Raw genomic sequence first — 11,849 nt, 5'->3', positions numbered from 1 at the left:
GGCAGAATCCCCTCCCTCGACCTGCTGGCCACGCTTCCTTGGATGCAGTCCAGGATACGATTGGCCTTATGGGCTGCGAGCGCACATTGCTGGCTCATGTCCAGCTTTTCATCCACCGGTACCCCCAAGTCCTCCTTGGCAGGGCTGCTCTCAATCCCTTCATCCCCCCAGCCTGTATTGATACCAGGGGTTGCCTTGACTCGTGTGCAGGACCTTGCACTTGGCCTTGTTGCACCTCATGAGGTTCACACGGGCCCACTTCTCGAGCTTGTCCAGGTCCCTCTGGATGGCATCCCATCCCTCTGGGATATACAATATTGCATTGTATATCCCTCTGGGATATATTGTATATATTGTATATCCCTCTGGGATATACAAAACAAGTGATGCACAATGCAATTTCTCACCACCCGCTGACAGATGCCCAGCCAGCTCCCGAGCAATGGTCCCCACCCCTCAGCTAACTCCCCCCACTTTATATACTGGGCATGATGTCATATGGTATGGAATATCCATTTGGCTGGTTTGGGTCAGCTGTCCTGGTTGTGCCCCCTCCCAGCTTCTCTCTGGCAGGGCATGAGAAGCTGAAAAGTCCTTGACTAGTGTAAGCACTACTTAGCAACAGCTAAAACATCAGTTTGTTATCAACATTATTCTCATCCTAAATCCAAAACACAGTACTATACTAGCTACTAGGAAGAAAATTAACTCTATCCCAGCTGAAAACAGGAGAAACACATACAGATACTGGTCAGAAGAGCAAGAGCAATGTGCATGGTAGATGCATAAGCTTAGCAAAAGCACAAAATACAAAAGCATGTTTGAAATCCCATTTTTTTCCTGTGATTAATTGCAGATTGCAAGCCTGAGTGAGACAGCCTTGTGATACCTGGATCACAGCTATAAAACAAACAATTACTTTGGGTATAGACATTTAACTTATTCATTCTTTTCAAAATGAGTGTTTCCAGCTATATTTAACAAAACATCACTTTGGGCTGAGTGGGATCAAACTGATGCTGTCACATATATATCGGAGGGGAATAAATTAGGCAAAGTTGCAGTGACCTAGGAGAAGCAGCAGTTGTACCAATATGGAGAAACAAATGAGATTCATGGATCAAGGAAAGGAAGCAGTCAGATATGTGATTCCATAACTGAGTGTCGTGGACTCCCGGACCCCTAAAGGCTGTGACAAACTACCATGGAGAAAAACACTGAAACTTTGTTATGAGCAAGAATTGGAAAGCAGAGCTTCCATCACTCACATGAGCTCCTTCATGACATGATATGGAGTCAGGCTCCTTTGTGCTCACTACTTTTTGTAACCCCCATGAATCCTGGATTCCTTCGTGTACAGTGTGACATATCTCCAAAGGATGCGATGATGGATGTTCAACAATGGGAGGATGTTGAACGATGATATCCACCTTCCATGTCTGTTGACCTCAGTGGCAGCTGAGAATGCTCTGGTTTGGGGGACTAAATGATTAGGTTGCAAAAAAGATAGATCCTTCTTGCTTCTTTGCAAGGACACTGTACACCGAAATTTAGTCTTACATCTTGTATGTGTTCTGCCAAAGGTATAATTGAATTTGTCATCTGCCCTGACAGACCTAAAAGTAATTTTGAAAAACTGTTTGATCCACGGATTTTGAGTGGCAGACCTTTACCAGTAATACCACATTCTGAAAATGATATAAGGGTGCTAGATCAAACCAATTCAAAGCAACTAAAATGAAAGACAGTGCAATTTATTTTTGTATAGATTCTTTTAAATGCTATATTAAAGAATGATTTATAAAAAGACACTAAAAAATAAAGATTGCCATTCTTTGCAGCTTTAATTTTAGGATTTTTTATTTTAACTTTGTCATTAAATTAATTGCATACTAATTAATTATTGTAATTAAAAAAAAGAGAAAATTTCAATTAGTTTATTTTCTTCTGCATTCTGCAGCTCACATTAATACAACAGTCCAAAGAGAATTATTCTAGCTAGTTTAATGAATAATCTGAAAGGGAGTGATTTATCTACATGAACCACACACATAGCTAAAACTCCTCCTGTGCCAGACTTTAAACTTACATTGTCTTTGCTTTGTTCTTTAGGCACACACACACAAAATCAATTATTTTTACACAATAAAAAGAAAGTTATAATGGAAACATGACAGCTCCTTGGAGAGTTGGCCATTGTACGCTCTAGTGGATTAAGAATACTCGATTCCCAGTCCTTTGGAGAAGTATTTCGCAACCTAGGAGTGTTGCCTCCTGGGGAGGAGTGCAAGCAAACCCCTTTAAAAAAAGATTTTTTTTTTCTTCTTTCTGCTTTGTTTTCAGTTGAAACTCAGCAAAGGCTAAGTCATAAAGGCTCACCATGTGAAGAAAATGATGAAGCAAGCAAGGAAAAAAATAAACCAAAGCAAAATGATAGACAGAGCTGGCTACTTTGTGCCTTGTAATTTGTAATATCAAACTGTGTTTTGAGTTTATTTTGCCATATCACCCTCTATTGAAACTCAGGGACTGATTGCTAATTTCCTCTACTTAGAGGTAGAGTTAACTAAACAAGTTTAACGTATCCTACCGTAAAATAAAAAAAAGATGTTTATCCTTAGCATTGTATTATTTACCATACATTTAAACACATACATGTATTTATTTTTCTAAAATAAATATAACATCAGACAAGCATAGAATTAAGCACTGCTGATTCCTATTTTAGCTGATAGTTCATATTCGCATTAAAAAGTCCATTTGAACAAAATTCTTCCACTTTGTATAGCCTACCAGTAGGTTCAGGCCTAAAAGATTACATTTGACTACAGCAAAAAATGGCACTATGGAGGTCTTCATGTGTATAGGTTAAAAGTTTACCGAGATGCGAAGTCAAGCTTTCAGAACACTGTGATGTAGAATTTCACTACGTGATATTATTATCATTTTCCCTCACGGAGCAACACTGCCTTCCACATAAACCACACATTGTTTGATCTTGTTCATGAAAACATGCATGCCACTAATCCTGGAAGATACATTACAAAAAAAGAAAATACATATTACCTGCAGTAACAAATGGTGAATAAGTAGACGATATCAAGATAGCTTCCTATAATTCATGAATATTCTTTACCCTCAATAATACCCATGGTGTGAGGATGGCATATGCTTACACTAGAGAATGGACAGGTGAACAGCAACTTTAACAAGAAATGTTATGCTAGACACATATAGCCATGGGGGGGGGGGGGGGGGGAGTAATTTAATTCTCCGAGAGGCACCTGACATTCCATACAAGAGCTATGTACTTTTAACTCCCCTCTGCTTAACTCTATAGTCTGGCTTCCTAGCTGAAAATCCTAAATTAAGAGCCCCGCAATCACCAATGGTTCTTCTCTCATTCTATTCACTACAGCTACATTGTCTGTGATAGACTTCTGGTTTGTCACAACACTTTTGGAAAGACTAGGTTTCAAAGAGTTTTTGCTAGTAACTTTTAAGATTTTTTTTATGTGAACATTCATTGTTTTCATTTTCATCTTTATCACATTTCCATTAAAACAGGTAAGAACAGCTACAGATGCAGACCACCCACAGTCTTCTGCAGCCCTCTGCAAACCTGTGTTGATGGAAATACATTCTAAAATCTACAAATGTCAGTCAAATAAAAGATATACTAGCTTTGATTACTGCTTGTGCTGAATCAATTTCTTTTTCTTCCTGAATAGTCCCTGTATTTATATATTCTTATTCATTGTTTGTCTAGTGAGAAAACATCTAAAAATAATAAACCCCAGAAATTTTTGATGGTTTCCTTATTAGTTTTGTGCATTTATATTCATATACATACTTGTTCTGAAGTCATGATCTTGGAAACAAAATTTTCATGACCTAAAGGAGACAGAAGTTTATTGTAACACTTCCTCTGATTGTATTTCAATAGGTATAAACACTACTCTAAATTTTCATTTAACAAACATGGTTCCAGTCACATTTGTAACCAAACACTTACACCAGGATATGCTGAACCTTTGATTCCTCTCAGAGTTAGTACCCTAAAAATAACATTGTCCCCCCTTCCCCTTTAAAAAAAAAAAAAAAAAAAGTCTCCCAGGTGGGGGATATATGGTCAGAAACAGGAAATTTCTTTCTGGGTGACCTGCTCTAGGAAGACATGATGCCTCACAGGTATCCTTAAAATTATACAGTCTGCCACATTAATAAGCAAGTTTTGAAGAGGGTAATAGATGGACTTAGGCAGAAGCTAGTGAGTGAACCTAAAAGAAAGCTGGTTGCATGCAGGAAGGGAGGGGACAGATAACATTTTCTTATAACTTGAGACTAGGAATCTTTTTTATATAGAAAATATCAGAAGAATATGATGAACTCAGAAGAAATGCAAAGGAAATTAAATTTACATGAAAAACTACAAGACTCTCCAGTTGGATACTGACAGAAATGTCACTGGTAAGCCATATGCCATCCACTGGGAACTTTCCCCTGAGGAAAACAAAGACCTTAATGTATTTAATGATATTAGGCTGGGATAGAATGTAGCTATGGAAAACAAAATGCATTCAAATCTGTATTTCCAATACAGCAGGAAATTATTGGTGCTGTTAGACAAGATATTCATAATACATCATCTGGAAGACTGTGCATAGCTGTTCATGCATATTAAGACAAGACTTACTCCAGCTTTGACAGAAAGGCAGGTTAGGAGCATGATCAGGAGTGTGGTCACAGCAACTATAATGAAATACTGTCAAGTAACGTGCATTTTAGGCAGAACTGTATAACGACAGGAAATCATTAAGAAATCATTTGCCTAACTGTTTGCTGGATCTTGGAGTATTAAGAAGCAAGAGCAACTGATTAAGTGTTTGGATCAGTAGTGCAGGTCACAACAAAAATCTATGCTTCCACATGTGTAATCAGAAAATAGAAGAAAACATGGACTTCCATGAATAACTCCATGTACCAATTCCATATGTGTGTTTCAAGGAGGATGAAATTAAGGTGCTGTTTAAGCTAAATGAAAAGTTGCCTAAAGGTTGTAATGTCAAATTGCCATTCAGCTGAACCATCTTTGACCATTTATTTTAGGTATCTGTGTATAAAATATGTTTTGGCAGACGGGTGTGTTTTTTTCTATTCTTTTTACCTAATTTTTAAAAATTATTTTTCTTTGGCTTCCAGCCTTATCGAGCTGTTCATATTTTTCTCTAGTCTTTGTACTTTTATGAATAGAATCAATATAGTCTCTTTTTTCCATGTCACTGTCCTCTACTTTTAATTTGGACCTCTCTTTCAGATCCTTTTTCTTTATTTTTTCTGTATTTTTGCCTGTACTTTATCTGTATTTTATCTGGGTTTTGTTTGTATTTCCTCACTCTGCATCTTTGTTATCTTCATAACATTTTTTTGCCATGATATTTGGTTCAGCTTCTATGGTTGCCTTCCCTGTATTACAGATCTCATAGAAAGCGAACTGTATTTCAGTTCCAAGCATTCTCTATTTTCCCATGGCTTCCGCAGCAGTCATGCGCTCAAATTTGTGCTTGCAGAGATACATGCACTTAAAAATAAGCAAACAAATGTCTTCCATTAGATATATGACAGCTCAATTAACAGGCAATTATTCAGATGGTACTTTATTTTCATTCTTAGAAGGAATCAGTGTCACAATGAAATTATATATCACCCCTCAAGTAAACGTAGACTGTCTGCCAAATCTGCCTTGCATAAAGATAATGCCTAGAACTCCATCTATCATTTTTCAACTTTCAATGGTTTTAGTATTTGCATTAATAATAGCAGCTGTCTTTTGTGAGAACTCAGTTTCAGTTTTGAGCTCTTTTCACTGAGTTCTTCAAGCCCTTAAAATGGCTAGACTCAAGATTCTCTCTGGAGAAAACAAGATGTTTTCTGTGTCCAGGAACAATCTTCTGCCATAGGCAATCTATGACTCCTAATGTTTTGTGGTTTATTTAACTTTTTTCTTTAAGGTTGTTTTTGCTTACACAGGAGTGAAAATCATCCTTGATGGGGTAAGTTCTCAAGTATTTCCATAAAATTAACCAAGAAACAAATACAATACACCAACGAACAAGCTTGAGAAATGCATTCTCTTCCTGCAAGGAAATTAGGATGACTAACAGAAAGATGGATCTTAAAGGTGAATACCCCTTTGGCCACGGATTCACAAAGAATAAGCATTCACCTCCTGCCATACAAAGGCCCCATAATTGAGCAAAAATGAGACAATAATATTTAAAGGCTGCTTATAAATAATAGTGCAAGTAGGAGAGGATTTTTGTGCAAATGATGAAGAAAACAGCTGATGTGCCTGCAGCTGCATGCTCTAAACCTGTTCTTGGTTTGGAAAAGTCTGATGCTGTTTCTTATTTGCTGGCGTAAGTGGGCTCTATTGTATTTCAGTGCAGCCTTGAAATATATTTGGTGGAAATACAATTTTTAAAGAAATTTTGGTCATAAATGCAAGCACCAATCTCCTGACCTGCAGTAACAGAGCAAGGGAATTATTCAACTAGATACCTTCCTACTTCTAGTATTGTGAGAGTTTTTGCAACTTCCCAACACAACATGCATGCTTAAGTCCACAAATTAATGCATCTGGTCTTGTTCACAGCCTTTAAATGGTTGAGATAATGGTTTATAACACTATTACTAGCATTTTTCTATCTTATTAGTGGGCATTGTAAGATCTTTGTGACTTTCACCTCAGTTGACAAATTGCAGGCAGTCTGTGAGGATTTTAATGTCTACTTATTTATTTAATTTATTTATATTACTGCCAAAAAAAGACTTATTCCAGAGAGTTACTTTATTTGTTTGGTCTTGCACTTTTCAGACTTGTGTCACTGGAATACTTCTATGTTGTGTGTCCCTGCATACATGTCAAACTGAGCATGTGGATAATTTGTTGTCTAAGAGCCATAAGTGTATACGACAAAATTAATGATCATAGCATTCTTCTGTCTTAAAAGACAAAGATTTTTTTGAAGCTATCAGCATTTTTGGGTGCAAATATGAGACAATTAGAAAAGACTTGATTCTTAGAAGCTGGATACTGAGTATGCTTGAGGCGAGTCCCTCAAGTGTCAGGTTTAAAGCTATCTCCCCTTAAAACATCTTGTTCTGTTAGGTTGAAAAAAATTATATTGAAGTTATTTATTATATTATTCAGTTGGAAAAGTATAAGAAAATCCCAAATAAAGCTTGGCAGATGGTGAGGAAATCATATTCTGAGAAATTACTAACTTATCTACAGTTCAGAATGGAGAACCATTTTTTGACCCCCCACTAATCCCAACAAAAGCAGTGCAGCAGCCTCTGGCTGGCACTGAAATTTCTTTGCCTCCATGTCTGTGAGTTACCCTGAGGAAGAGCATAGCTTGTCCTAGCACACTGTATTGCTTTCTAGTATCCAGCTTAGTTCTTCATTATGCCAGTTTATTGAGGGATAGCTCAGGGTCCTAATATAATGTACACAACGATATGATGGTGAACTCAGAAATTTAACCTCAGAAATCTTTCTGCATACATTTAAAAATGAATAAAAATATAAGAGTAGAATCTTCTGAAAGGTTCATTTAAAAGACAGATCAGTAGCTCTTTCACACAGTGTTTTGTCACTGGAAGACAAGCTGTGGTGAAGGTTAATTTTGCAGTCCAAAAAGGTGCAGGCTGCATATAAAAATCTCACAGGAAGACCTGCATTTTGCATAGAATTTCAATATATTTTGGTCTTGCCTTTCCCATGTTATAACCATCAGTCTGATGTCAGTATGCTCCGAATTAGCTGTTTTTTCAGATATATACTCATAAACTTAGAGATCTAAATGGTCATTTAGGCAGTTTCCAGGAAGGTTATAGCCTCCAAGGTGTAAAGAAAATTTACAACTGGGGCCTCAACAAAGACAGAAATGGAAGAAATGAAAAGTTGAGGGTAAGGATGAAGCAGCAATGGGAATAGAAAAAATACAAAAAGAAGAAAAAGACTTCTTGGAAAGGAGAAAAGAAGAATCATGTAGAAATTCTAAGTAGCAAAAGGCTACTTAGACTATAGGAACAGAAAAACATGCAGTAAGCAGATGGTGAGAATGAAGTGAGAACTAGGGCAACAAAAGAAAACTCTAAAAGGGAGGAGTGGGAAGGAAAAATAGTGTGAGACTAAGTGGTAAGCAACAGGAGAGAAACAGGTTAAGGGTAAAGACTTGGCATGCTAGAAGAGGAGACTGAGAGAGTAAAAATGAATTTTAAAAAAGTCCTCTGGGAATTAAGCCCAATTTCCAGAGAGGTGTTTAATGGGGGCTGTCTGCTTAGTTCTCCTTAAGTATTTTTGAAAATCACTTCCATGCTATTTCATTTGTGTTTTGGAATAACTAAATCTTTCTTATATTTAATTGGTAAATGGTTTCTAATGCTAACTATGGCATTTTAATTTCCTCTCAAATATATCATATTTTGTCAGCCTTCTAATGGGATATGTTTACCACATCAACACTGTACAAGAAAGGCAAAGCTAGTGATGGTAGAAATTTTCCAATGCCTTCCTATCAAATTAAATCCTGTAATTTGAATAGTAATTTTGGGGGGAAGAGGGAAGCAAAACTATAGCTCATCACAGAGCTAGCCACTTTGTCAGTAATAGAGTGGAGCACTTTAAAGGGTGAAGACAAACAAGAAAATTATTGCGTGACTCTATCCCCATATATACTGATATTTAAATGACACAGTCTGTGAGAGACTTGCCTGTGGACTTTTTAGGAGTGAATTCTGTTCAATTTATGGTTTCCAAAAGAGCGGATGAAGACTGCTGTTTTGACAGGGCTTTGTGACCCCTTAACAACAGCTGTCCATATAATGCTCAGACACCGCTGAGTTCCTAACATAAAAATAATGTCCTGAGACCACTTTGTGAGGGCTGAGCTCATTAGCTTGCCACAAAAGGAATCAGTATCGAATTTCTGAGAGCATTTCATCTTAATCCATTTGCAACTGAAGGTAGAGTCTACCTACCATTGGTTGGAAACTGTAGAGATAAGTATTATTTGTTAAACCTCAGTCTAGTGCATGATTAATCCCCCTGACTTCAGTGGGATTCAATTAAAATCATGAAAGTGTCAGGACACTTTTCTACACTTGTTTGAGTAACTTACACACCAGTAAGAGAACGATAACTTTAAATCCATTGCTATCAGATATTCTTTTTCTTCATACAAAGGAGAACAGTTTCATGGTCAGAGAGAACACAAGCAAGAAAAATCCTGAGAGTGTTACTTTTGGGGGCTGAGCACTGATATAGATGGTGGTAAGCTGCCTCAGTCTTTCAGTGCATAATGTAAAATGCACGTCATCTAATTATTCTCCAGCCTAGTGATTAAGGAATTATCTAAAGCTGCTGCAGATGTGAGTTTGAATCTCCTCAGGCTCAAGAGAGAACTGAACATTGGCCTCCCACTTTTTTGGTAATTACCATGTCATTATAAAAGTACACTTCCCACACCACCTACATCCCTCCCTACTTTCCCCCTGCCCCCTCCAATCTACTGTGTTCCTCACAGATGTCTAGCTTTACAGGAGTTCTCCAGCTCAAGAGCCTGAAGTGGTGCCTAAACAGATCCTCAAATCTTTGGAGAAAGGTTGCTTTAGGAGACCCTTGTTACTAGCTTTTCTAAGCGGCCCTCCCCCAGTTCTGCATTCCTTGAACCATCCTTTGCCAGCATCTCCTTCTCTAAGTGCACTGTATTCCTGGATGGAGTTAATCTAGATAGCTCTGCATCCCACTTTTAAAGGGGTGTCTGCCTGTGTCCGTGAGGTGGATACCCAAACTCATGTACAAATTCCCTTTGCTACTCAGTTTCCCTTCGTACCAGCTGTTCTGATTCCAGAGTCAAGAGCCCGATTCTTGCCCTTTCCAGTGAATGGGAAATTGTCTCAGCAAAGTAAATTTCACTGTCAGAGCCTGACCACTAACAATTAGGTGGTGCAGCTGTATTTGAGAGAGCAAAGTTCCTTTTGCAAAGCTGGGATTCATGGCTGAAAAGATTCAGGATCAGAAACAATACTTCCTGCAAACACACAAACATTTCACACAATTAAAATGTAATTGCATTCAGCTACTGTACTAGTAGCTCTATGCAATTTTCAGTGTAATGGTTCAAAATCCAGGTTTCTCTTGAGGTCATAATTATGCTTTATGTATTTATTTCACTAACTTCTAATTGCTTTTTACTTAAACTCTGTCTTCTATGCTCTCCAGCATTGAAAATAATCTTTCTTCGTTACCTCTTCAGTCCTGTCCATCTTCACTCTCTCTTTCTCTATCCACTTATCCTTAAGTTCTTCTTTTCCCTTTTCCCATTCCCTTTTTTTTTTTTTGTCCCTGATTTGGTATTGACACTTCAGTCCCCTTCCAGGAATTCATTGCCTTTGGCTACTCTTTTAAGTCTTTGCTCATCTCTCCCTGGAGAAAAGGAGTAGGATGGGGCTTAAGCTTAATAGCTGGCAGGAAAAGGAGTATAGATATTGCATAGCTTTCTTTTAGCTGATGACTGGAAAGAAAAAGACAGAGATATCTGAAAGGTGTATAGACATAAAGAATATCTGTCTTGATATGTCTTAGCTTGACACTAAGCTTCTAAATAGATTTTCTTTGTAGACTTCCTAAGGTATGCAAGGAAACAAGGGAATCAGTTAAAAGGCAAACTTTTGTCTGTCGCACATCGTATGGATGGGCATAGGAAATCTACTGCAGGTGTTAGCCCTTTTTCATCATCTCTAGAAAGTTTTAGGAAAAGATGCTGGTTTATGGGATTAGGCTTCAACTTTGCTTCTTAGGGAACATTTAAATCAGAAAACTGTAAGTAAAAGCAATTAAAGTCTCCTTTTTCCTAAGAAAACATTTAACAGTATATGTGCACCATGTTCATTGAACCTATGTTACTGACATGTCCTACCACTCCTGTGTCACAACACGAAGAATATCTCTTAACTTGAGCAAAGCTATGTCTCCACTTTTTGTCTGGGCAATGAATGTCAATTTTTTTCTGGCCTTATGTATTCAAACTGACCCAAAGGCATTTCAACCGTAGTTCCTGCTTAGAAAAACATTAGCCTTTTCTGGTCAGTAAGTCAACTATTCTGACAGAGTTCACTGAAGTTTTGTGTAAGACATCCCAAAACTATTGACTAAAACCCTGACATTTTTGAGCTTTTATGTCATTATCCAGAGAACAAAGCAGAAATCCTACCACAAACTAGCAATTTGACCATTCTTTCATTCATTTAATTTCAGGAAGATAAATATACACAAAACTATCATAATCAATGAAGACAACAAAAAACTTCAGTTTTTTATCTTTCCTAAAATGATGTCTCATTCTCTGAGTTTGCTGCAACTACCAACTTTGTTAATGCCTATCTCCTCTGCTACTCATATAATTAAACTCGGTATACTTTGACCCTTCCTACACAGTTTAAAGACAATCCATTAGACTGCTATAGGAGCCTGTAGGTAGCCTAAGAAAGCTATAAAACTCTCTTTGATTTTTTTTTTTTGCCACTGCGCATAACTATGAAAGCATTGTTTTCCTCATTTTTTGAATATTAAATTCAGTGTTTCTCTTCCTTGCTATAAAAAAACCATTTTTTTCCCGCTTTTACAATTATATGCAACAACACCGTCAACTGACATCAACTTTATTCTATCTGCAAGCATAAATGTTTTAAGAAGTCTATAAAAATTAAGTGAAAACCAAAGATCAACCTAGTGACAGACAGGTCTGATGTATAAAACCTACATCTGTAATGCCCATGAT

The sequence above is a fragment of the Aptenodytes forsteri genome, unplaced genomic scaffold (genome assembly GCF_000699145.1).
Source record: "Aptenodytes forsteri isolate BGI_AS27 unplaced genomic scaffold, ASM69914v1 Scaffold204, whole genome shotgun sequence".
In the NCBI taxonomy this organism is placed as follows: Eukaryota; Metazoa; Chordata; class Aves; order Sphenisciformes; family Spheniscidae; genus Aptenodytes; species Aptenodytes forsteri.
Note: the sequence above shows the minus strand (reverse complement) of the source record.